Below are 25367 nucleotides of genomic sequence, written 5' to 3' on the forward strand. Positions count from 1 at the left end.
CATTGCCTAGGTGACTTTGAGAAAGCACAGACCCTCCGTGGGCCTCACTTTCTACATGTATAAAGTAGAGCTGGGGTTAGAGGTGTAAGAGAAAGAATTGACACTAAGGGCCTACTCTGAGTTGTCCTAATATTAATACTTACTAAAGAGCTAGCATTTTTGAGTGCCACGTGTGAAGTAAGAGATCTATATGTATTGTTTCATTGAATTCTCAAGACAACACTACAAGGTAGGTGCTATTGGTATTGCTAATTCACACATATGAACACTGACATTTTACATAATCCTCACAACCCTCCAACGCAGTTGCAGGTGTCATCACAGCTCTGAGCGGTGCAGGGACCTGCCTGAGATCTCACAGCCCTCAGGAAGCAGAATGAAGGTTCCGTTTGGGCCTTTCTTACTCCAGAGCCCCTACATCACACTCTCTATTCCATGATTCTAATTGGCTTCCTTTCTTGAACAGTTCATGAAATTCTCAGGCTCAGGAATTCTGTGTCCTCAGTATGGAAGACAGAGTGTGGCCCAGAGAAGATGAGAGGGAAATTTTGATGAAAGACACAGAAGAGGGAAAGGGAGGGAGAGGAGGAGAGGGAGTTGCGGGGGGCGGGGGATGGGGGGAGGGGAGAGGAAGAGAGAGTCAGCAAGCACCAGCCTTGAGGAGGCGCTCCCTCACGTGGTCATTCTGAGGAGCTGCATGCAGCATGGACTTCCCTTCTAGGGCAGGGCCCTGCTGGCCAGTGCTCTGGAGAAGCCTGGAGAATCGGCAAAGCTCTGAGGGGGACTAACTCATCGAGATGGCTAAGGGACCTATTTCTGCTGGCTTCGGCTGGAGAAGAGCTAAGTCTGTCTCTTTTCTGGTCTTGTCAGAACGGAGAAAGCGGGGCCATCCTGGGGCTTTGTCATCTGTTGAGCCCCTCCTTGTGTGTCCGGGGCTTTGGGGTAGGGTCCTATGAGACCTATGAGAATTATCATCTCATTATACAGAGGAAGAAGCAAACCCAGGGAGCTGAAACAGACTTCTCCAGCTCACCACACTAACATGACCTTGTTCGGCTGGGTTGGTTTTTGTTGGTTTTTGTTGGCTTTAAGACCGCTATGGACCCACGTGGGTCCCGGCCCTCTTCTCCCTTCATTCATACTCTCCCTGGGTGACCTGGCTCATGACATGGCTGCCACTTCCACCTGTACCTCTCTTCTGGGCTCCAGACTGTCAGCCTGATGTCCGTGCCCACATATCCCAAAGGCCTCTCATACCTGGCATGTTCAAGAGCGGACTCCTGGGTCTCTTGCCCCGACCCCCCATACCATATCCCTTAGCCTCTGCCAGTCTCCCCCTGCACAGAAAACGGCACATCATCTGCCCAGTTGTTTGAGGCAGAAACCCAGGAGACCTCTAGATTCCTCCCTTATCTATGCCCTCCCTTCAACCCATCAGCAACTCCTGTCACATCTAGTTCCAAAACGCATCTCCCTTACCTGTCCCACGTCCATTCTCCGTCTCCCAGACCATCATCTGCAGGCACTACTACGGTAGCCTCTGTACTGATGTTCCTCCTCCTCTTACTGTTTTCTTCACTCAGCAAATGGTTGGCAGGTGCTCCTGTTCTGTTTATCAGCCACTGCTCTGCTCACTGGGAGCAGGACTTACCCTCTTGTAGTCAAATTTTCAAACAGTGTTGTTATTGTGTTTATTATGCAAATTCCATGCATAACACCTACATGATACCTTCGAAACTCTTCACCATGACCCACCAGTACCTGTGCGATCTGGTCTTTCTGGTAGCTTCCCCTGCCAAACTTCTCTTCTCCATCCGTGTGCCTGTGATTTAGCCATACTACTCTCCTTTCGTTCTTTCACTTCCTTAAATATGCCATCCCCTCCCACCTGGGGGCCTCTATGCACACTGTCCCTTCTGCCTGGAATGTCCACTCCCCAGCCTTTGTATTGTTGTCTCCTCTTGGTTTAAATAACACCTTCTTTGACACCCCAGGAAGTAGCCTGGTCTATGCAGCACTGCCCAAACTGTGTTCTGAGATAACGTTGCTATCTCAGAAAAGCTTCGTGATGAGTTGAATTTGGAGAGTCAGAGTACACAACATGATAAAGGCTCTGAGAAGTCCTGCTGTGAGTTTTGCTCTGAGAAGAGCCCATTTAGCTGTGTTCAACCCTACAGTCCCCACCCCTGTTTGCCTAATTGTGGGAATACAATTTAATTAGAAAGTAAGTAATCTCTGAGCTCAGGGGCAGTGGCCAGATTCCACACGGGACTTGCAGTGGAATCAGCCAGGGGTAGGAACTAAAAGCCTGGGTCTTGGATCAGACAGGCTCCCAGGGTCTAAGTGTGGCTCTCTGTGCCCTGGTGATGACGTATGTTTTGGGCATCTACAGGCTGAATTAATGGCCCCCAAAGATGACCACATTGTCAGCACCAGAAACTGTGAACGTGGCAAAAAGGACTATTCAGGTGTGATTATCGAAGAGTTTGTGATTACCCTGGATTGTTCTGTATTATGTAAGTGGGCCCGACATGATCACAGAGGTCCTTATATGAGGGACGCAGGGGTGAGAGTCACAGGAGGAGAGGTGATGATTGAGGCACAGGCTAGAGTGAACCTGGAACATGGAGGGAGGTTCATGAGCCCCAGGACACAGACAGTCACAAGGAGCTGAAAAAGCAAGATAGCAGATCCCCCCTCGGGCCTCAGAAGGAGCGAATCTTGTCGATCAATGCCCTGCTGTTAGCCCAGTGAGACTAATTTCAGACTTCTGACCTCCAGAGCTGTGAGAGAATACACTTGTGTCGTTTTAAGCCACCAAATTTGTGGTCATTTGCTCCGGTAGTGTTAGAAAACTAACACAGCCCCTTGTCGGGGTTGAGTAAGTCTTGGTTCTGAACCCTTTCTTTTCTCTTACTCCCCTGAACAGCCACAACAAAACCCTCAGCTAATAATCTGGGCTCCATGAGCTAGCCTGCTCCTCTCTCTGCTAGAATGCCTTCCATATTTACCCCCCCCTCTCAGACTTCCAGACTCAGTTCAGACGTCACTTCCACCAGGGGGCCTGCTACGGCCCCTCCCCCACCCATCAGGCTGAAGCAGAGACCCACAGCACTCGCGATGGGGACCCTGCCACCACACAGCTCAGCTTCCTTCATTCACGCCTCATTCTCTGCCAGACGGTGAACATCAGCAGAGGCTTTGTGCATGGAATGAATGGGCGGTGTGTTAGGAGAAAGCCCAAGGTGAAAGGTCCTCTGGTGAAATAAACATGCTCTGTCTGGGTGGGTGCCCTCATCTGCGCCTTCACTTGGGGCCCACCTCCTGAAGCCAGCGTGTCACTTTGCACCCTGGATGGTTTCCTGTGGACATACCACACGCCCCTTCAAGCCTAGTAAGTTTGCATGATGTGAATTGCCATCAGCATCTACCAAACGCTTGCTCCTCCCGCATTCCCTGGCTAGCACTGGCACCACCGCCAACCCCTCTGGGGCTCTGGAGTTACCAGAACTCTTCCTTCTCCTTCTTTCCGCATCCGGTTATTCCGGAAGTCTTGCCATTTCTACCTCAGGCACATCTCTCAAGTCCATCTTCTTCCCTCTGTCTCCACTGCCCCCGGTGCAGCCCAGACTCCCATCACCTCTTCACTGGACCCAGCTGCGGCCTCCTCCCTGGTCTCTCTGGCTCCAGGAGGGCCCCAGCCAGCCGCTTCCACACACACACACACACACACACACACACACACACACAGCCGCCACCAGAGGGCGCTGTTAGAACCCATGTTGAGCGCGTTGCTTACCCGCTCCGGAAGAGCAGATACATACGGGTGTTTGGGGCCACTGTGTGCTGCCCATCAGCTGTCCTTCTCCAGTATTTCCTAAGAGACCACAGCTGCTGATGGCAGATGCCGCCCCCCCACCCCGTCCCCACCTACGTCCCTGCCTACTGGATCGTGATCCCCAGTTCCGCCAAGAGACCAGCTGCAGCTTCCCTCCTCTGTGGCCAGCCCTGTGACCCAAAGGGACCCTGCCCTGTAGGGCCGGCAGAGTCCTTCTAAGGCATTCAGCGACTAGAGACCATTCTCATCACGGCAAGCATAGTAAACTTCTCTTGCATCAAATACCATTTACTGCCATAAATGTTTTGAAAAGGATTTTTTGTAATTTCGAGTTTGGTGAAGAGCAAGTCACTCCTTTTGTTTTGTAACTTGAACTTAACTATACTTATTATAACGAAACAAGAATTGGTTTGGGTCGCCCATGACTGGTTGGCATTAATACTGCACTTGCAGACATTTTAATGAAACATTTGTTCATTCTGACGTTGCTGTTTTTCTGCTCACGCTTTGGAGCCAGTGTAGTTTTCTTCCCAGGGCTTAACTATTCTGTATTTGTGTAAGCTCTGAAAAAGCTCATGGGCCCCAAGCCATGAAGCCATGAGACCATTAAAATATCCTTGGCTCTCTGCAAAGAGAGGGCTGAGCTCACAGCAGAGCTGGGTGGCCGGGGTCCGGGGGCTTCCAGCAGCTCACATACACGGGCATCAAGGCCACCCCTATTGTGCCAAAGAGTGACAACAAGAAGAGACTTTGAGGGAGGAGGAAGTCAGGAAATTCTGAGCAATCCCCCTGCCCCCATGGCCACCTCCACGTTGCACCCTCCTGCCCACCTTGCCCCCACTCTGTAAGTTCTGGCTCAGACCGAGCTCTCTTGAAGTTTGGCTCCTTGAAGGACTTAAGGCCCTGAGCTGACTAAGTGGCAAGAGATCAGAGCTGTTGGTTCTCCCACAGCTCAGTCCCCTTTTCATTTCCCCAGCGTTCCAACCTCATAGGGCTGTATCATGAGGAGTGGAGGCTTTGGGGTCAGAAAGGCGTGGGTTCATATGTTGGCTCCGTCTTGAATTAGTTCCATGATTGGGGGCAAGTCACTCGTTTCCTCATCTGCAAAATGAGTTGAATAGTACTAACTCATGGGCTATTGTGAGGATCAAACATGAAGCCACTAGCATAATGCTTGGCAGTCTGTAGGCACTTGATAGAGAGGAGTTGCCTTCTCTCCAGCCATTTCTGAACCCACAATCTCACCAGTCATGGAGTTTGGCCACCCATGTCCTGGCTTCCTTCCCTTTTTAGGACCTTGACACCAGGGCATCAGGATGCCAATCCTATAGGAGAAAGGGGATGGGAGGTCTATTTACCACATAGCTGGTAGATCTTGGGCACAGTTCTGGGGACTTAAAGCAGGTGCCACTATCACCCTTGAAGGCCTGCTTGACAGAAATATTTATATTTTCCTGCCAGCTTCTGTTTTCCCTTACCCACCTGGAATGCTCCGCCACTCCAGAGGGGTGGAAGGCAGAATGTGTAATCCTCTCCACCAAGTTCCAAGCCACAGTCCCCCATATTCACCAAGAGAATATCGATTCTAACTAAACACTACTTCCCCTAACCATTGCACTTGACCCTACTATTTAAGCGCAGCAGGAAGGCATGTCTTTTAAAATAGAAAAAAAAAAAGAAAGGTAGGTACTTAATTTCAGCAGTCATCATGAAAGATTTTGAGTCAGCAAATCCAGCAAATGGATTGTGGCTAATGCATTTTCCTTACAGAAAGCAGATGGCTGGTATCCAGCCTCCATCAAAACGGCAGTCAGCCTGCAAAAGATGGCAGCACAAACTTGGCCCACTTCCACCCTCCACCGAAACTTCATGTGGCTTCTTCAATTCCGGGGGCAATGTCTCAAGAAATCTAAGTCAGATGCTGCTCAACAAACAAGCAGTAAGTTTTCTAAACTGTCTTCCAGTTACCGCCATCCCCACCCCCACCCCCATCACCACCATTCAGCCATTATCCATGAGTGCCTACTATGTATCTGGCAGGATCTACTCTGCGTGGCTTTGGGGTTGGCATCTATCTTCCAGGGAGAAAATTGAGGCTCAGAGAGGGTAAATCATTTCTCCAAAATTACCCACTTGGTAAGAAGCAGGGCTGGGATTCAAAGTGTGGTCACTCGGACTCTAAAGCCTAAGTTTCTTCTACTATGATATAATTTCTCTCCTCTTTCTCCCTTTATGACCCTGACACACCTCTTCCTTTGCTTGTCAGCTCTTGTCACCTCCTCCTCTCCAATCGTCCCTAATTTTTGGCATGCCCTCAAGATTAAATTGTTCACTTTCACTCACAAGGTACACTTGTGGCTACCTCACAGCAGTGCTTACTACGGTCTGTTATTACTTTATGTCCACTACTCTCCCAATTCCCTCCAGACTTACACTCTTTGAGGACAGACACTGTCCAGTGGTCACGTATCCCTGGAACCCAGGGTTTGGCTCATGGTTTACTCCAAAGTCTGTGATCTAAACCCATGAATGAATAAATGGATTCATAGATGGGTGGATGAAGAGACATGTACATTAGTGGATGAGTAATTGAGTACATTAACAGATGGTTAAGGAAAAGCCAAATCTACACTTATAACCCTTTCCAGTTCACTCCATTCTTATATCTCCAGATGCCTATCGAAACTTTCCACTTGGCTCCTTTGTTATCATCTAAAATGAAACGTGTACAAACCTAATCTCCACCCTAGCCGATTCCTTAGCTATTTTCTGACAATAGTACTGCTATTCTTCCCAGGGTTGCCATCACTGGGCCTCTGATCGATTCATTCAGTCAACAATATTTTTTATGTGTGTGCATGTGTGTGTATGTGTGTGTGTGTGTTTGACTGTCTGCTATGCACTATGAATGAGACAGGCAAGGTTCCGAGAGAACTCAAAGGAGCTCAGAGTCAACAGTGGGATGGAAGATAGCATAGCAGACAATAGGCAAGTAAAAAAGTTAACAGGACAATTACAGAGCATAATGAGTGATACAGTAAGGAAACATAGAATGATCAAAGGGAACTAAGGGACCTCACTCTAAATAGGATGGGAGGGAGGGCTTGTTCGAAGCAAGGCCTGAAGGATGAGAATAAGCCATTCAATATAACAGTTGAATGAGCATTCCAGGCAGAGGAATCAGCAAGTGCAAAGCTTTCTGGGCTGGAACAATCCTGGGGTGTTTCGGGAACAGAAAGGGGCCAGATGTGGCTGGAGTGCAGTGAACAGTAGGAGACTGTAGACAGGAAGTGTTAGCAGACCTGAACCAGGTCGTGCAGGGTCTTGAAGGCCAGTAAGGAATCAGATTTTATTCCAAGAGCAATGGGAAGCCATTGAAACATCTCAAGCAGGGGAATGACATGACCCCCCCTGGCATGCAGGCAAAGAGCTCCCCCACCCCAGGTGCAAGTGATTCACAGGTGTGTTATCTCGAGTCATTAGGAAAGGGTTAACTCCAATTCCATTTAAACTGTTACCTCGCACAGAAAGGGAAAACATCCAAATGCTTTTTGTAAAGTCATCATAGCATCGGTGGCCATCCTGACCAAAAGGCACAGCAAAAAGGAAACAAACCAAGCTTATTTGTAAGTACTAATACAAAACAATCTTTAAAGTTTTAGTGAATAGAATAATGAAGCACTTTAAAAGAACAACACACTGCAACCAAATTAACCTTATACCAAAAAGGCAAGAATGGTTTAATAGTAATGAGCTATATTATAGGGGTGCCTGGGTGGCTCAGTTGGTTGAGCGTCTGACTTTGGCTCAAGTGGTGATCTCGCAGTTCATGAGTTCGAGCTCCATATCGGGCTCACTGCTGTCAGCATGGAACCCCCTTTGGATCCTCTGTCCCCCCCTTTCTCTGTGCCTCTCTTTCTCTCTCTCAAAAAAAGCTATATTATAATTACATAGGTTGAGAGATCAAAGTGGCAAAGACATGATCATCTCTGAAGAGACTGAAAAGATATTTGACAAATTCACCATATATTTTTGATGTTTGAAAAATTTCTTAGTAATATTGGAGCAAATGGATAGTTCCTAAATATTTTGTGCCAAAAATCAACATCATACTTAATGGTGAGATATTGGAAACATTCCCATTAAAGTCAGGAACAATAATTCTAGAGATGCATTAGGAACAATTGGATAAGAGGAAGAAATGAGAGATATAAATAAGAAAGAAAGACAAAAATTGTCATTTTTGTGACCAATAAATTCAAGATCATCTATAAACTATTGTAACTAATTAGAAAGTTGAGTATGGTTGATAAATAGAGATCGATACATGCAAAAATTCGACCATCCTGCTGTGTATCATTATAATAAAAGATGTAATTTTAAAATATGTCAGTTCAGAGAAGTACATGAAAAGATGTTCAACATCCCTAGACATTAGGGTAATGCTAACTTAAAACCATGATGAGATATCACTACACGCATATTAGAATGGCTAAAATAAAAAAGAAATGATAATACCAAATACTGGCAAGGAAGTAAGGAGCCGGGTCTTTTATCCACTGCTGGTAGGAGAGCAAAATGGTGGAGCTGTTCTGGAAAATAGAGAGCAGTTTCTTAAAAAGTTACATATACACTTACCATGCAATCTGTAAATGACTCCCGAGAAGCGAAAATGTGTTCACAGAACTAGTACGTGCATGTTCATACCAGCTTTATTTGTAAAGTCCCCAAATTGGAAACAACCCAGATGTCCTTCCATGGGTGAATGGTTAAACAAAATGTGGCTTATCTATACAATGGAATAATACTCAGCAATAAGAAGGAACAAACTGTTGACGTGTGTAACAATTTGGGTGCATCTTAAAGGAATTATGCTGAGAGGAAAAGGTTCCACACTCTATGATTGCATCTGTATGACCTTCAGAAATATCAAAAGCTTAGAGATGGAGACCAGAGTAGTGGTTGCCAAGGAAACTAGGGAAATCAGGCAAGGGTGTGATGATGAAGAGGTAACAAGAGAGACAGAGATCCTTGGGGGCACCTGGGCGACTCGGTGAAGCATCTGACTTCGGCTCAGGTCATGATCTCGTGGTTCGTGAGTTGGAGCCCCACGTGGGGCTCTATGCTAACAGCCTGTTTCAGATTCGGTGTCTCCCTCTCTTTCTGCCCCTCCCCCACTCGCACTCTGTCTCTCTCGCAAAAAATAAACAAACGTTTGACAAAAAAAAGAGAGAGAGACAGATCCTTTGTGGTGATAGTACTTAATTGCAGTGGTGTTTATACAAATCTAAATATGTGATAAAATGTCACAGGACTATCCATGAAGGCATAGTGAAAAAGGAGTGTGTGCCAGCACCGGTGAAATCCAAGTAAGGTCTGCAGTCTAGTTAATTGTATGATATTAAAGTACAATCGCTTGTTTTGATAATGTACTGTAGTTATTTGAGATGTGGCCACTGGGAGAAGCTAGGTGATGGCCACAGAGGCCTCCTGGCAGTACTTTTGCAACTTCTTGTAAGTTTATAACTATTTAGAAATAAAAAGGAAAAGAAAATGCCATTTCCAGTTACAACAAAAGCCATTACCCAAGAACATACAAGAACAGAGAGCTTTGCCATCTTTATGAGCCAGGAAATCTCAAAAGGCACAAGATGGAAATTCTTCTTAAATACTAAATAAATTCAATACAACTCCATAAAACATTCCAAAAGGCTTTTTTGCTTCAGAAAAGTTTTCAAAGAATTTGACAAGCTGATTCAAAGATTAATACAGAAGGATGAAGGGCAAAACTTCCAACGGAATGTAAGCTCCATGACAATAGAGATGTTTATCTATTTTGTTCAACTCCATACCCTGGAGCGGTGCCTGGCACCCAGTAGGTGCTCAAAAAATCTTTGCGAACAAATAGATGACAACCTGGAATAAGAGGAAGAGAAGGAAAGATTTACCCTACCAGCTATTAAGACTTACAATGAGGGGTGCCTGGGTGGCGCAGTCGGTTAAGCGTCCGACTTCAGCCAGGTCACGATCTCGCGATCCGTGAGTTCGAGCCCTGCGTCAGGCTCTGGGCTGATGGCTCAGAGCCTGGAGCCTGTTTCCGATTCTGTGTCTCCCTCTCTCTCTGCCCCTCCCCCGTTCATGCTCTGTCTCTCTCTGTCCCAAAAATAAATAAACGTTGAAAAAAAAAAAAAAAAAGACTTACAATGATTTGAGACTATAATATTGGCATAGGGGTAAATAAACAGATAAATCAAAATAGAATATAAAGTTTAGGAACACACTTATGAAAACTTGTCATATAGAGGAAGCAGGATCAGTCAGTGAGGAAAAGATAAACCTCAAATGTGCTTAAAAAAAAATAACTCCATTTGTGGTAAGCACAGCATAGCATATAGAGATGTTGAACTTCAATGCTGAGCACCTACAAAACTAATGTTACATTGTGTGTCAACTTTACTCACGCAAATTAAAAAAAAAAAGGATCGGGTGTTTATATGGAAAAACAAAACAAAACTAGGTCCTTTTCTGTATTGAGATTTGCATTCCGCTATAAGTCACGTGAAAGCGGCCTAACCAAAAATGGATTTGTCTTTTTTCACAACAAGAATTCTAAATATATACAGAAGAAAAAAATTATAAAACTTAAAAATCAACAACAAAGTCCAGAGGCAGACGGGCAGAGCAGCCCCACAACGTCATTAATGGTCTAAGTTCTTTCTGTCTGTCCCTCCACCATCTTTAGCTTGCAGCTTCTGTCTTTAAGATTGTCACCTCATGCTGGCATAAGGGTGATTAACCTCTAGCCTTTCTATTTTTCAGAAAAGAAGTAGGAGAAGGAAAGAAAGGAGGTGGAAGGGAAAAGACCCTTAAGTCAATGTTTTCGTAGAAATCGCCAAGGCTCTTCTGCTTACACCTCATTGGGCAGAGCCATGTCACCTGACCTCTTCTGGCTACAAGGGAATCCAGAAAGGTGAGTAAGTATCCTGTGGACCTGAATTGAAATATCCTGGGAGTATTTTTTTTAATGTTTATTTATTTATCTTTGATAGAGAAAGAGAGAGAGAGAGAACACAGGTAGAGGAGGGGCAGAGAGAGAGAGAGAGAGAGACAGAATCTGAAGCAGGATCCGGGCCTCGAACAGTCAGCGCAGAGTAGGGCAGAAGGCTAGTGTGCCACACAACTTTGCATCATACGCAAAAGGTGGATTGAAAATCTAGAGACAAAAACTTTTCAAAGGTGATATAGGAGAATATCCTTATAACTGACATCAGAGTAGGGAAGAGGGTTTTTTTTTTTTCATCCTTCTAAAACAAATTTTTATTTAAATCCAAGTCAGTTAACATACAGTGTAATAATGGTTTCAGGAGTAGAAGTCAGGGATTCATCACTTACATATAACACCAAGGGCTCATCTCAACAAGTGCCCTCCTTCATGCCCATCCCCCCACACAACACCCCTCCAGCACCTCTCAGTTTGTTCTCTGTATTTAAGAGTCTCTTACGGTTTGCCTCCCTCTCTGCTTTTACCTTATTTGTCCTTCCCTTCCCTGATGTTCATCTGTTTTGTTTCTTAAATTCCACATATGAGTGAAATCATATGGTTATCTATCTTTCTCTGACTGACTTCTTTCGCTTAGCATAATACATTCTAGTTCCATCCACCTTGTTACAAATGGCAAGATTTCATTCTTTTTGATTGCCGAGTAATAGTCCATTGTGTAATCCATGCCATATATATGTGCCACAGTTTCTTTATCCATTTGTTAGTCAAAGGACATTAGGGCTGTTTCCATAATTTGGCTATTGTGATAGTACTGCTATAAATATTGGGGTACATGTGCCCCTTAAAGATGCAAAAAGCATAAACTTTGATTTGATGAACACATCTGATTGCCTTAAAACTTTAAACCTATGTATCTCAAAATACACTATAAATGAAGTTAAAAGTTAAGTCACACACTGGGAGAAGAAATGTGCAATACATATAAGCATACGTACAAGCATATAATATTATTTGCATACATACAATATTGTGATTAATATGCAGGATATTTAAAGAATTCATATAAAATAATTCTTTAAACAACCTAACAGAAAATTGGCAAAGGACATGAACAGGTAATACACAAAAACTCCCAATAGGCAATAAGCACATGAAAAGATACTTAACCTCACTAGTATCCAAATTTAAGCACTCATAATTTAACATTTCTACCTACCAGGCTGGCAAAAGCTTAAAAGTCTAGTAATTCCAAATATTGGTGAGGATGTTGAGAAACAGGAACTCTCACATATCACAGGGGGGAGTGAAAATTGGCACAATCACTTTGGAGAGCAAGTTGTTTTTGCATATATTGGAAGGGCCAGAAATTTTACTTCTGGATTATTAACCAGAGAGAAATGCTCTCACATGGGCTATGGAGACACATATAAGGAAAAATATGTTGTACTATTTGCAATAGATAAAAAAAAAAATGGAAACAATGTAACTATTTCTCAGTGGAGAAGTAGATTTTTGAAAAATGGTTTATCATACAACAGCCCACTAGAGAGCAGTTAAGATGGCCTAACTAGCTCTAAATGTATCAACATGACTGAATCTTGAATTCCAATTGGCCAGGGAAAAAGGCACATTGTAAGCGTATCATCAAGTTTGATACCATTCAAAAAAAAAAATGCCAGATACATAAATGTTTAATACACATGAATTTAACTTATTTATTTAATGTTAAATACACATTGAGTATAGGTACATGTGTATTAACAAATGCACAAAAACATGCATCCACACCATCTTCCACATGGTGGGAATATTGGAGGAAGGAAGGAAGGAAGGGTTTGTGTTCACTATGGAACTTAAGATGTGCCTGTGTTGGGGCCCCTGGGTGGCTCAGTCAGTTAAGCATCCAACTCTTGGTTTCAGCTCAGGTCATGATCTTGCAGTTTTGTGGGCTTCAGCCCCATGTTGGGTTCTGCGCTGGCCTGCTTGTGATTCTCTCTCCCTCTCTCTCTCTAAAATAAATAAACTTAAAAATGATAAGGGAGCTGCAGGGCCACCACCAAGGGGAGAAAATAATGGAACAATCTGAGCATCAGAGTAAAAAGTGATAGTCATGGATGAAAACCATTGAAAAAAAGTAAGAATTCATGAACCCACACTGGTGTGAACAATGATGCCAACTGATAAAAGAAGAAGGAATAATGGAGTTAGAAAATCACTGTTTGGCAAACATCACAGTAATAATTGTCTCAGGCAACAACCATCAATAGTTGTTAAAACTAGTAGATGAAAATTTGATGAGTCACAGGAGATCTACAGAGTCTCAAAGTATCTGGCGTTATTACAATATTTACGTATTATACTAAATGAAGAAATTGGGAATATTCATCCTGAGAAGAGAAGATCGGGGGATATAATGGTGGTTTTTAAATATGACTTTAAAATGCTGTCATCCGTGGTCTCAAGGCAAGATGGAAATTGCAAGAATTCCTAATTTGGCTCAATATAAGGAAGAATTTTTTAGCCTGAAACATAAGTTAAAAAAAAAAAAAAAGACTCAGAACATATTCAGTTATTCCCCAACTCTAGAAATTTTAACATTCATTTATTCTAGGATTCTAAGACTGTATCATTCAATTATTCTGAGACTCTAGGATTTCAAATATATGGTTTATGATTCTAAGATTCTCATTCTTTTATTCTGATTCCAAGATTCAAAGACTTCATGATTCTGGTATAATTCCTGTTTCTGTGGTCATACCAGTCATAGGAAAAACACTGAGGTATTTGTCTCTAAATCTCACCTAGCTTCATAACTGGAAATCCAAATGAATTGGACCTTCCTACCCATCCTTTATGACTGGGAGCAACTGCCCTCTGGTTGTGTTCCTGAAGATAGGGAAGGCTTCCAGCATTTCACCTTAAAATATACTATTTCTAGGGGAGGAGCCAAGATGGCGGAACAGCATGGAAGCTTTTTGTGTGTCTCGCATCCATGAAATACAGCGAGATCAACACTAAACCGTCCTGCACACCTAGAAAACTGATCTGAGGATTAACACAACAATATGCACAACTTGAACCACAGAATTCAGCAGGTACATGGTGGGGAGAGGTGAACTGGGGGAGAGAGAAGCCGCGGAGGGCAGGGAGTGGCTTTTGTGTGCAGAGAGAGGACAGAGATGGGGGGGTGGAGAATATGGGAAAAGCACCTCCCCCCAAAAGCAGCTGGAGAGAAAGTGGAAAAGTGGAAACAGCTGCAGGGACTGAACTAAAAAGGGAGAAAGGAAAGGGTTTAAATTCCATTAAGACTCTATAAACAGAGGGAGCAGAGTCTGAAACTCCACAGCTCAATACCTGGCGGTGTTCTGGTGGGAAGGGCGAATCCCCAGGAGCAGAGTGAAATCCGGGGTTCTTCAGGCCACACAGGGAGAGGCAGTTCCCTGCTGGGAGGACACCTGGTAGAGGCTGTGTGGGTCCCCCAAAGGCAAGGCCCCAGTGGACTCCGGAGAGCAATCACATTCACTGGTGCTGGAACAAGGTTGTTAAGGGTGAGGCCTGGTGCCAGATGTGTGTTGTGATTTTCCATAATCCCTGAAATGCTGCAGCTACACTATCTCACGAACTTTTTCTTGGGCACAATCTCTGGGCATTGGCAGCAGCACGGACCTGCAAACGTTCCTGGGTGCGGCTGGCATTCGGGCATTACTCAGTGAGACCCTCCCACAGAGGGGCAGAACAGTCAAAGCCGCAGTCCCTCAGAAGTAAGGGGTCGGGAAAAACAGCCACCTCTGAGACAAAACTCAGGAAGGAGGTGCTGCCTGGGGCTTGGTCATGGTCTGTGTAAAAGAGGGGAGTGAATGGAAGCCAAATACAAAGGACGGGCGCGTGATTGCTGATCCGGGAGAACAGAGTTTCGATACTAGAGACTAGGTAGCTGGGTGATGCCATTTTCACCGCTCCCATGCATGCGCCTACACACCTACAAGCGCCACAACAATCCACCCTAGTAAGCTAAGCAGCGCCATCTAGTGGAGAAAGGAGCCTTTACACTAAGTGCCGCCCAACTGGGCCAACCTCGCTCTTCAGGAACCAAGTCTCTCTGCCTGCTTAGTTTATGGACTCTAAAGTGCTTCAAAGTTTGACTTCTAGGGGAAACGAAGTAATTTCAGACATATTTCAGTCTGTTCACTGGTCCATCTATTCAATTTTATTTCTTTCTTCCTTTTTTCTTTTTTCTCTTTTTTGTTTCTTTTCTTTTTCTTGAATACATAAAGAGAAACAATTCATTTTTATTTTCAATTTTTATTAAAGATATTTTTCTTTAATTTTTTTCTACTATATTTTTTACTTTTGTGTAAATTTTTTCAAACTTTATTTTACTTCCATTACGTCATTTTAGTCTACTTCAGGGTATTTGATTTTCAAATTTTCAGACGATTTACTTTTTTTTTCTTTCCCCTTTTTTCTCTAATCTATCAAACCCATTTCAACACCCAGACCAAAACACACCTAGCATCTAGCATCATTTATTCGATTTTGTGTGTGTGTGTTTTAATATTAATTTTTTTTACCTCATTAATTCCTTTTCTCCCTTCAAAATGATGAAATGAAGGAATTCACCCCAAAAGAAAGAGCAGGAAGAAACAACAGCTAGGGACTTAACCAACACAGATACAAGCAAGATGTCTGAACCAGAATTTAGAATCACGATAATAAGAATACTAGCTGGAGTCGAAACTAGATTAGAATCCCTTTCTGCAGAGATAAAAGAAGTAAAAGCTAGTCAGGATGAAGTAAAAAATGCTATAACTGAGCTGCAGTCCCTAATGGATGCCACAGCAGCAAGGATGGATGAGGCAGAACAGAGAATCAGTGATATAGAGGACAAACTTATGGAGAAAAATGAAGCAGAATTAAAAAGGGAGATTAAGGCAAAAGAGCACGATTTAAGGATTAGAGAAACCAGTGACTCATTAAAAAGGAACAACATCCAAATCATAGAGGTCCCAGAAGAGGAAGAGAGAGGAATAGGGGTAGAAGGGTTATGTGAGCAAATCATAGCAGAAAACTTTCCTAACCTGGGAAAGACACAGACATCAAAATCCAGGAAGCATGGAGGACTCCCATTAAAGTCAACAAAAACCGACCATCAACAAGGCATATCATAGTCAAATTTACAAAATACTCAGGCCAGGAGAGAATCATGAAAGCAGCAAGGGAAAAAAAGTCCTTAACCTACAAGGGAAGACAGATCAGGTTTGCAGCAGACCTATCCACAGAAACTTGTCAGGCCAGAAAGGAATGACAGGGTATATTCAATGTGCTGAATCAGAAAAATATGCAACCAAGAATTCTTTATCCAGCAAAGCTATCATTCAAAATAGAAGGAGAGATAAAAAGTTTCCCAGACAAACAGATATTAAAGGAGTTTGTGACCACTAAACCAGCCCTGCAAGAAATTTTAAGGGGGACTCTCTGAGGGGAGAAAAGATGAAAATAAATAAATAAATAAATACCCAAAACAACAAAGACTAGAAAGGACCAGAGAACACCACCAGAAACTCCAACTCTACAAGCAACATAAATGGCAATAAATTCATATCTTTCAGTACTTACTCTAAACGTCAATGGACTCAATGCTTCAATCAAAAGACATAGTGTAACAGAATGGATAATAAAACAAGATCCATCTATATGCTGTTTACAAGAGACCCACTTTAGACCTAAAGACACCCACAGATTGAAAATAAGGGGATGGAGAACCATCTATCATGCTAATGGTCAACAAAAGAAAGCTGGAGTAGCCATACTTATATTAGACAATCTAGACTTTAAAATAAAGACTGTATCAAGAGATGCAAAAGGGCGTTATATCATAATCAAGGGGTCTATCCACCAAGAAGACTTCACAATTGTAAACATTTATGCACCAAATGTGAGAGCACCCAAATATATAAATCAATTAATCACAAACATAAAGAAACTCATTGATAGTAATACCATAATACTAGGGGACTTCAACACCCCACTCACAGCAATAGACAGATCATCTAATAAAAAAATCAACAAAGAAACAATGGCTTTGAATGACACACTGGACTAGATGGATGTAATAGATACATTCAGAACATTTCATCCTAAAGCAGCGGAATATACATTCTTCTCTAGTGCACATGGAACGTTCTCCAGAATAGACCACATACTGGGACACAAATCAGCCCTCAAGTACAAAAAGATCAAGATCATACTGTGAATATTTTAAAATATACTATTTCTAGTGGTTTTTGATACCTATACTTTGACATAATAGAAAGTTCTACCTTGCTAAGAGTTTTTAAAATTAATTAATGGGTGTCAACTTTTATCATGTTTTTCAAAATACATCTATTTGAAATGGTTATATGTTTCCTTTTTATTTAAAATATTTTTTTAAGTTTATTTATTTTGAGAGAGAGAGAGAGAGAGAGAGCAAACAGGGTAGGCGCAGAGAGAGAGAGTCCCAAGCAAGCTCTGCGCTGTCAGCACATAGCCCATTGTGGGGCTCAAACTCACGAACTGTGCGATCATGACCTGAGCCAAAATCAAGAGTTGGACACTTAACTGACTGAGCCACCCAGGTACCCCTGTTGTATGATGTTTCTACTGAATTTGTTAGCATGTAGTATTATTTCTACAGATTTTATTATTAAACCAGTGTTCATTTGTGGACAAACATTACTTAAAATTGATAAATCATAATTTTTATGTACAATTCTGAACTGTTTGCTAACAATTTATTTAAGATTTTTATATCTATGATTGGCCTCTAATTTTTCTTCTTATTGTTCCTGTCTAGTTTGTCATGGTACATCTATCATATTGACTTTCTAAACTGGAATGGGAAGTTTCCCTTTTTTCTGCTTAATGGAATAATTTGCATAACATACAGATTGTCTGCTCTATGAGTTTTGTGAGACTCACCTGTAAAATCAAGTAGATCCCATATTTTGTTTTATCTTGTTTGGTTTTCCTTCATAGGTATATTTTTAGCAACTGATTCAATTTATTGAACTACTCAAGTTTTCTATTCCTTTTTAAATCAATTTTAGTAAGATATATTTTTTTCCTAAGAATTACTTCTTTCCCCTTGGTGGGTTAGTTGTCTCTTGCTGAATAATAAATCACCCCCAAACTTCAATGCAATCCCAATCAAAATCCCAGCAAGTTATTTTGTGGATATCAATAAAGCAACTCTAAGGTTTATATGGAGAGGCAAAAGACTCAGAATAGCTAACACAATACTGAAAGAAAAGTACAAAATTGGAGGGCCGATGCTACCTGATGTCAGGACTTACTATAAAGCTACAGTAATCAGGACAGCATAGTACTGGTTTAAGAACAGGCAGATAGATCAAGGGACAGAATAGAGTACTCAAGAATAGAGCGACGTGAATATAGTCAACTGATCTTTGACGAAGGAGCAAAGGCAATACAGTGAAGAAAAAGTCTTTTCAACAAATGGTGCTGGAACAACTAGACATCCATATGATAAAAAAAAAATCTAGACACTAGGCTGTCACACAACGTAATCATCATAAACTTACATGTACGATGCAAACCAATAGAACTCCTGGAAGATAACATAGGAGAAAATCTACATGACCTTGGGTATGGCAGTGACTTTTTTTTTTTTTTTCAACGTTTATTTATTTTTGGGACAGAGAGAGACAGAGCATGAACGGGGGAGGGGCAGAGAGAGAGGGAGACACAGAATCGGAAACAGGCTCCAGGCTCTGAGCCATCAGCCCAGAGCTTGACGCGGGGCTCGAACTCACGGACCGCGAGATCGTGACCTGGCTGAAGTCGGACGCCCAACCGACTGCGCCACCCAGGCGCCCCATGGCAGTGACTTTTAAGTTTTTAAATTTTTATTTACTTTTGAGAGAGAGAGAAAGAGCATGAACAGGGGAGGGATGGGGGAGGGGGGGAGAGAATCTCAAGCAGGCTCCATGCCCAGTGGCCCAGTGGGGAGCCGGACATGGAGCCAACATGGAGCCCAACACAGGGTCTCTATGTGGGGCTCCGTGTGGGGCTCCACCTCACAATCACGAGATCATGACCTGAGCTGAAATCAAGAGTCTGACACTTAACCAGCTGAGCTATCCAGCCGCCCCCCAGCAGTGACTTTTTAGTTGTAACACCAAAGGCACAATTCATTAAAGGGGAAATCAATAAGCTGGATTTCATTAAAATTAAACACTTCTTCTCTGCAAAAGACATTGTCAAGCAAATGAGAAGACAAGCCACAGACCGTGAAAAATATTTGCAAGAGGTGTATCTGCTAAAGGAGTATTACCCAAAATACAGTAAGAATTCTCAAAACTCACCGTAAGAAAATGAACAATCTGATTAAAAACAGGCAGAAGACCAGAGCAGACACCTCACCAAAGAAAATGTACAAATGGTAAATGGGCACGAGAAAAGATGCTCCACATCGTATGTCATTAGGTCAATGCAATTCAAACAGCAACGAAATACTACTACACACGGATTAGAATGACCCAAATGCGGAACCCCGGCGTCACCAAATGCTGGTAAGGATGTAGAGCAACAGGAACTCTCACTCATTGCAGGTGGGAATGCAAATGGTACACCCACTTTGGAAGTCAGTGGAGTGATTTCTTACAAAACTAAATATAGTCTTATCGTATGCTGCAGTAATCATGCTCCTTCGAATTTACTCAAAGGAGTTGAAAATCTATGTCAGTACAAACACTTGTACACAGATATTTATAGCAGTTTTATTTATAGTTCCAGAACTTGGAAGCCAGGAGATCCCTCAGTAAGTCAATGGATAATTAACTGTGGTGTATCCAATGAAATATTATTTAGTACTAAAAAGAAAGGAGCTATCGAGCCGTATAAAGACACGGAGGAAACTTAAGTGTATGTTACTGGGGCACCTGGGTGGCTCAGTCGGTTGAGCATCTGACTTCAGCTCAAGTCATGATCTCTCGGCCTGTGAGTTCGAGCCCCGCGTCGGGCTCTGTGCTCACAGCTCGGAGCCTGGAGCCTGCTTTGGATTCTGTGTCTCCCTCTCTCTCTGCTCCTCCCCTGCTAGTGCTTTCTCTGTCTCTCAAAAATAAGTAAACTTTAACAAAAAGTGTACATTACTAAGTGAAAGAAGCCAAGCTGACAAGGCTATATATATTGTACGATCCCAGTGTATGACATTCTGGAACAGGTAAAACCATGGAGATAGTACTAAAGACAAAACCAAGATCACTGGTTGCCAGGGGTTGGAGGGAGAGGGGGAGGAATCTGCAGAGCAGAGAGGATTTTTTTTAGGCAGTAAAAATATTTCGTGTGGTACTATCATGGTGGATACATGTTATTGAACCTTTGTCAAAACCCATAGAAGGTAAAACGCCAAGAGTAAAGCCTAATGTAGACTGTGGACTTTGGGTGATGTAGCATCAATGTGGGCTCACCAATCATAATAAATGTACCATTCCGGGATAGGTTGTTGACAGTGAGGGAAGCTGTGTGGGTGTGGGAGGAGGGGAAATGAGAACTCTCTGTCGTCTCTGCTCCATTTTGCTGTGAACCTAAAACTTCTCTAAAAAATAAAGTCTACTTACAATAAATACATATAACTCAGTTAAAATAAATTACCCCCAAACTTAGCACTTTCAATAACAAGAAATATTTATCTCACATAGTTTCTGTGGTCAGATTCCTGGATTCCTAGTCAGGAAAGACGAGCTGGGTGCTTTGGGTTCAAGGTCTCCCATGAAGTTGCAGTCAACATGTCAGCCAGGGTCGCCGTCCTTTGAACCTTTGAGTGAGTCTAGAAGATTCCCTCCTAATTTGGGTCACTCATATGGCTGGGAGGGGGAGGCCTCAGTTCCTCACCATGTGGAGCTCTCCATGGAGTTGCTTGGGTATCATCACAGTATGGTGACTGGCTTCCCCAGAGTCAGTGATCCAAGAGAGAACAAAGTGAAACCACAGTCTTTTTTGACCCGGTTTTGAAAGTCACATGCCATCATTTTCATGATATCCTACTGGTTACACAGGTCAGCTCTAGTCAGTGTGGGAGAGGACTTCACAAAGCTGTGGCCACCAGGAAGTCAAGACAATTGTAGGCAAGCCTGGAAATTAGCTACTGCGTAAGTTTTTTCAAATTTATCAGCTAAGAGTAATTCTGGCCAACCATTCTTTAACTATCTGCTATATCTGCAACTGTCTTTCCTGTTACAATCCTAAAAATTGTTGGTGTGTGACTTCTTTTTTGCTTGTTTGTTTTTGTTTCTGGATAAGCCTGTCAGAGATTTGTTTATGTTAAAGAAGAAGCTTTTGGATTTTTTGACAGTCTCCAATGTATGGTCATTACATATTTAATTACCTTGCTATTTTCTTTATATTTTCCCCCATCTCCTTTCTTTGGCTTGTTCTGTACTGTCTCTAACTTCTTGAGTTTAATCACTAGAGTATTTTTAATAGTATTTGTTTCTAAAGTATGTATTTAGGTTATACATTTCTCTGTGAATATTGTTTTTAGCTGCAGCCCATAAACTTTGATATGCAGTGTTTTCATTTTCTTTCAGTTCTGATTATTTTTCTAGTATCCATTATAATTTATTTTGAAAAAAATTTTTTAATATTTATTTTTTTTGAGAGAGAGAGAGAGACAGAGTGCAAGTGGGGGAGGGATAGAGAGAGAGGGAGACACAGAATCCAAAGCAGGCTCCAGGCTCTGAGCTGTCAGCACAGAGCCCGATGTGGGGCTCGAACTCACAGACCATGAGATCATGACCTGAGCTGAAGTCGGATGCTTAAACAACTGAGCCACCCAGGAGCCCCTCTAATTTCTTTTTAAACTCATGAATCAATTTAGAAGCATTGTTTCTTTGTTTAATTGTAATATAATTGTACAACTTCCTTTTGGTTAGTATTTTTTTTTACTATATCTTTTCCCATCAGGTTTCCCCCCATGTTTATGTCAGTATGTTTTAATTATGTCTCTTGAAAACAATGTCTGGTTGCCTTTTGCTTTGTTTTGTGTTTTTCTCCAATCTGACATTCTCTGTCTTGTAACCAGAAAATTTTGATTATTTACATTTACCTCAATCACTAATATATTTAAAAATATTTCTACCACTTTATATTGTATTTGCTATTTGCCATGTTTCTTCTTTGCTAATTTTTACCCTTCTTCTGCTCTTGATGAAGTTTTCTATATTCTTTTCTTTCTTTTCCCTTTATTTATTTATTTTTTAAGTTTATTTACTTATTTTGAGAGAGATAGAGAGTGTGCTAGTGGGAGAGGAGTAAAGAGAGAGGGAGAGAATCCCAAGTGGCTCTGCACTGTCAGTGCGGAGCCTGATGTGGGGCCCAAAATCACAAACTACAGGATCATGACCTGAGCCAAAGTCGGATGCTTAACTGACTGAGCCACCCAGGTACCCCCCACTCCGTTTCTTTCTTTTAATGCGCATTTTTAAGTTGATAACCATTTTAGGTTAATGATTTAATCAGTATCTCTCCTTACAAACATAAAAGGACTTTAGAATACTTGAAATCTGATCACTCCCTCCCATCAGACATGATATTATTCTCCAGTATTTTAGTTCCATGCTGTTTTCTTATTCCTCAAGTTACTTTAAGCATGGCCAGATCCTCAAATGACTAATATACTAAAATAGACACCTTCGAAGCAGTGGTTCAGACAAGAGAGAAGTGTTCTTTCTTTCTCACATAACATTCCAGAAGCAATGAAGTGGTCTAAGGCTGTTAGACCTGAGGTCTAACATGAGGTCACCCCAGATAGTTTTCTTCTATCTGCTTCTTCTACCCTCCCCTACCTAGGGTTAAATCCTGGCACCAGAATGTTCTTAACCACCATATCATAATCATCTTAACTACCTAGACGATAGTTCACCTCTACCATGTCCACACTCTACCCTATGGGAAGGCAGAAAGATGAAACTGAACGCAAGCAACTTCTTTTAAGGAAGTGACTTGCAAGTACCTATGATTGCTCTTTGTTGCAAAGGAGGCTGGGAAATGTAGTCTTTTGCTGGGTGACCAAGAGCCCACCTAAAACTTGGAGGCTTCTGTTATGGGAAGAAGGTGAGAATGGGCTTTGGGAAATAAGTTGCAGTCTTCATAGGCATCAGCAGAATCCTGTGTCCTCTTTTAACTTTCTCTGTGTTTGCTTCAACCTTGGGCAAGCAGGCTCCCTGCTCCCCCAGTGATGGCAAAGATGGTCACTAACAACATTATCCTAATGGTCTCTCATTTTAGCGATTCCAGTAAAAAGAGAGAGAGAGAGAGAGAGAGAGACTCCTTACAAATAGTTCCAACTGAAGTCTAGGATTTCCTCTAATTGCTCCAGTGGGGATCACACGTCCATCATAAACTAGTCACTTTGGCCATGGGGATGCAGTGCCCTGGTAAATAGGGGTGGGTCACATAGTCATCTCTGGAAGGTGTATCAAGTAGGGTTAATCCTACGCAAACCATAGGAACTGAAAGTCAGAAAGAAGTGGTCCCCAACAGACAAATAATGAGGTGCTGCTGTCATCAGAATGGATGCTGAGCAAGCAACAGAAACAGGTAACCATTAGATTTATCTATCCTATCAGGTACTGGATGGTTCAAGAAAGTTGTACCATTGAATGTGGTTTAAAAATCCAAATGAATGAAGGTGGAAGGTGATATTGACGATGAAGTTGCCTGGAATACTCTTACTTACAATACTGATAGGAGAGCTTCTACTCATCTCTCCTTAGTCATACATTCAGCACCTTATGAATGAACCTCTGTTATGCTGACCATACTGCTTGCTAATTATTTATTTTGTCTGTCTCCCAGTCCTCCCATAACACACCCCTCTAATTGAGGGCTCCCTCGGAGCTAGAATTCATTTGTGTTCCACAATGCCCAAGGCACAGAGTGGACATCAGGAGACTAGACTTGTTAAATGAAAGCAGGGTAAAGTCTCAATGACTCTCAGTAGCCCCTGCCAGTTTCTAATCCCTTTGAAAATCATTATTGGAAAGACACGCACCAAATCCCAGGGAGTTCTGCAGAACTGGGGGTCAGACCAGATTATGTTGTTTATAGAAATGTATTTCCTAATGACTGGAAAACAGTGCCAGACACCATATTATTTGTGGAACTCAAATCAAATCATAAAAAGACAAAGACCCAAGTAGGAGGAAGTTCAACAGGTAATTGATTAATCAGAGTTGTCTTCTCATCCTGTTTGATTCTAAGGTTAAAACACACACACACACACACACACACACACACACACACACACACACACCAGCTGTGTTTTGTAGTCAGTTCCCAATCTAAACACGTAAGTGACTTCCTTCCCCAGAAACACCAATGCCCCAGCTTACTTGATGCTGAAAACTCTACCTATCTTGGAGAGAAGCAGAGACGAAGGCCAGTGAATGTTGCTAGGGATAGACAGTAGAACACAGTATAGGAGACATAAATGGGGGGCCATGAAGAAGAGGCCAAAGGGTACTTAGAAAAACAAGAGGTCTTCCTGGAGAAGATGTCCAAGTGGCTGGCCTGCTTGGGAAGCTCCACCTAGGGTTTCCTGGGTGGGTCCTTTGAATACTAATAGCTACCACTCACTAAGTCATTGCTGTATGCCAGATGTTGTGGTAAGCATTTTTAGTGCAATATCTCGTTTTAGGGATGTCCAGGTTGCTCAGTCGATTAAGTGTCCAACTCTTGATTTTGGCTCAGGTCATGATCTCACAGTCATGGGATGGAGCCCCACATAAGGCTCATATGTCCATGGCCGTACAGCTAAGGAATGTAAAAGCCAGAATTTGAATCACTGTGGATTTGATTTGACTCAAAGCTTCCACTCTGAGACCTTAACTATCTTCAGCAAATCACTTGGAGGTAACTATCATTTCCTCCATTCTATAAATGAAGTTACTGAGGCCCAGGGATGATCCAACTTGCCCAAGTGACACGGATAGTAAGTGTCAGAGCCTAATCAAGCCTGTCTAACTCCAAGATCTACCGTGCCTCTTAGGTAGAGGAAGAGCAAAAGCCAGGGGTCAGGAACATGCCAGAATGTCCCTTTGCATCAGGACCCACCCTGCCCTAGGAGTCTGTCCCCTTGTTTCCTTTCTGTCCCCAATCTCCACACTTAGGTCCCTTCCAAGAATGTTCTTTTCCATGTCTCTCCCCAGTGTTGCCCCTGGGCTGAATAGGGGCTGGTAGCTCTTGGGCAGCTCTAAGACACCTTTCCCCTAAAGGTCCTCTAAAAAAGGAACAGCTACCGCACCACCAGCCTGGGGACTCACATCCCCACACATCTGAACAAGGTTTGTGCATGACTAGCAAGTGCTTGGATCAGGAGTCAGCCAAAACGAGTTACTAGCCAATCCCGCCTAGTAACTGGCCAATAACACCAGCTTTCTCTTTAAAAAGCGTCTATTCTGGGACAGACATTTCACTAGGGATATCCTTCATATTTTAAAAACCGAATCCCCCCCCCCCCCTCCT

At 42.7% G+C, this 25367-nt stretch overlaps 1 protein-coding gene across 1 annotated transcript in view; it reads right to left on the minus strand.

The window, feature by feature from the left end:
* Positions 1-25367, minus strand: part of MOGAT2 (monoacylglycerol O-acyltransferase 2) — a 56835-nt gene that overhangs the window by 28623 nt on the left and 2845 nt on the right. The window lies entirely within an intron of this gene.

Source organism: Leopardus geoffroyi, chromosome D1, assembly GCF_018350155.1.
Source record: "Leopardus geoffroyi isolate Oge1 chromosome D1, O.geoffroyi_Oge1_pat1.0, whole genome shotgun sequence".
Classification (NCBI taxonomy): domain Eukaryota; kingdom Metazoa; phylum Chordata; class Mammalia; order Carnivora; family Felidae; genus Leopardus; species Leopardus geoffroyi.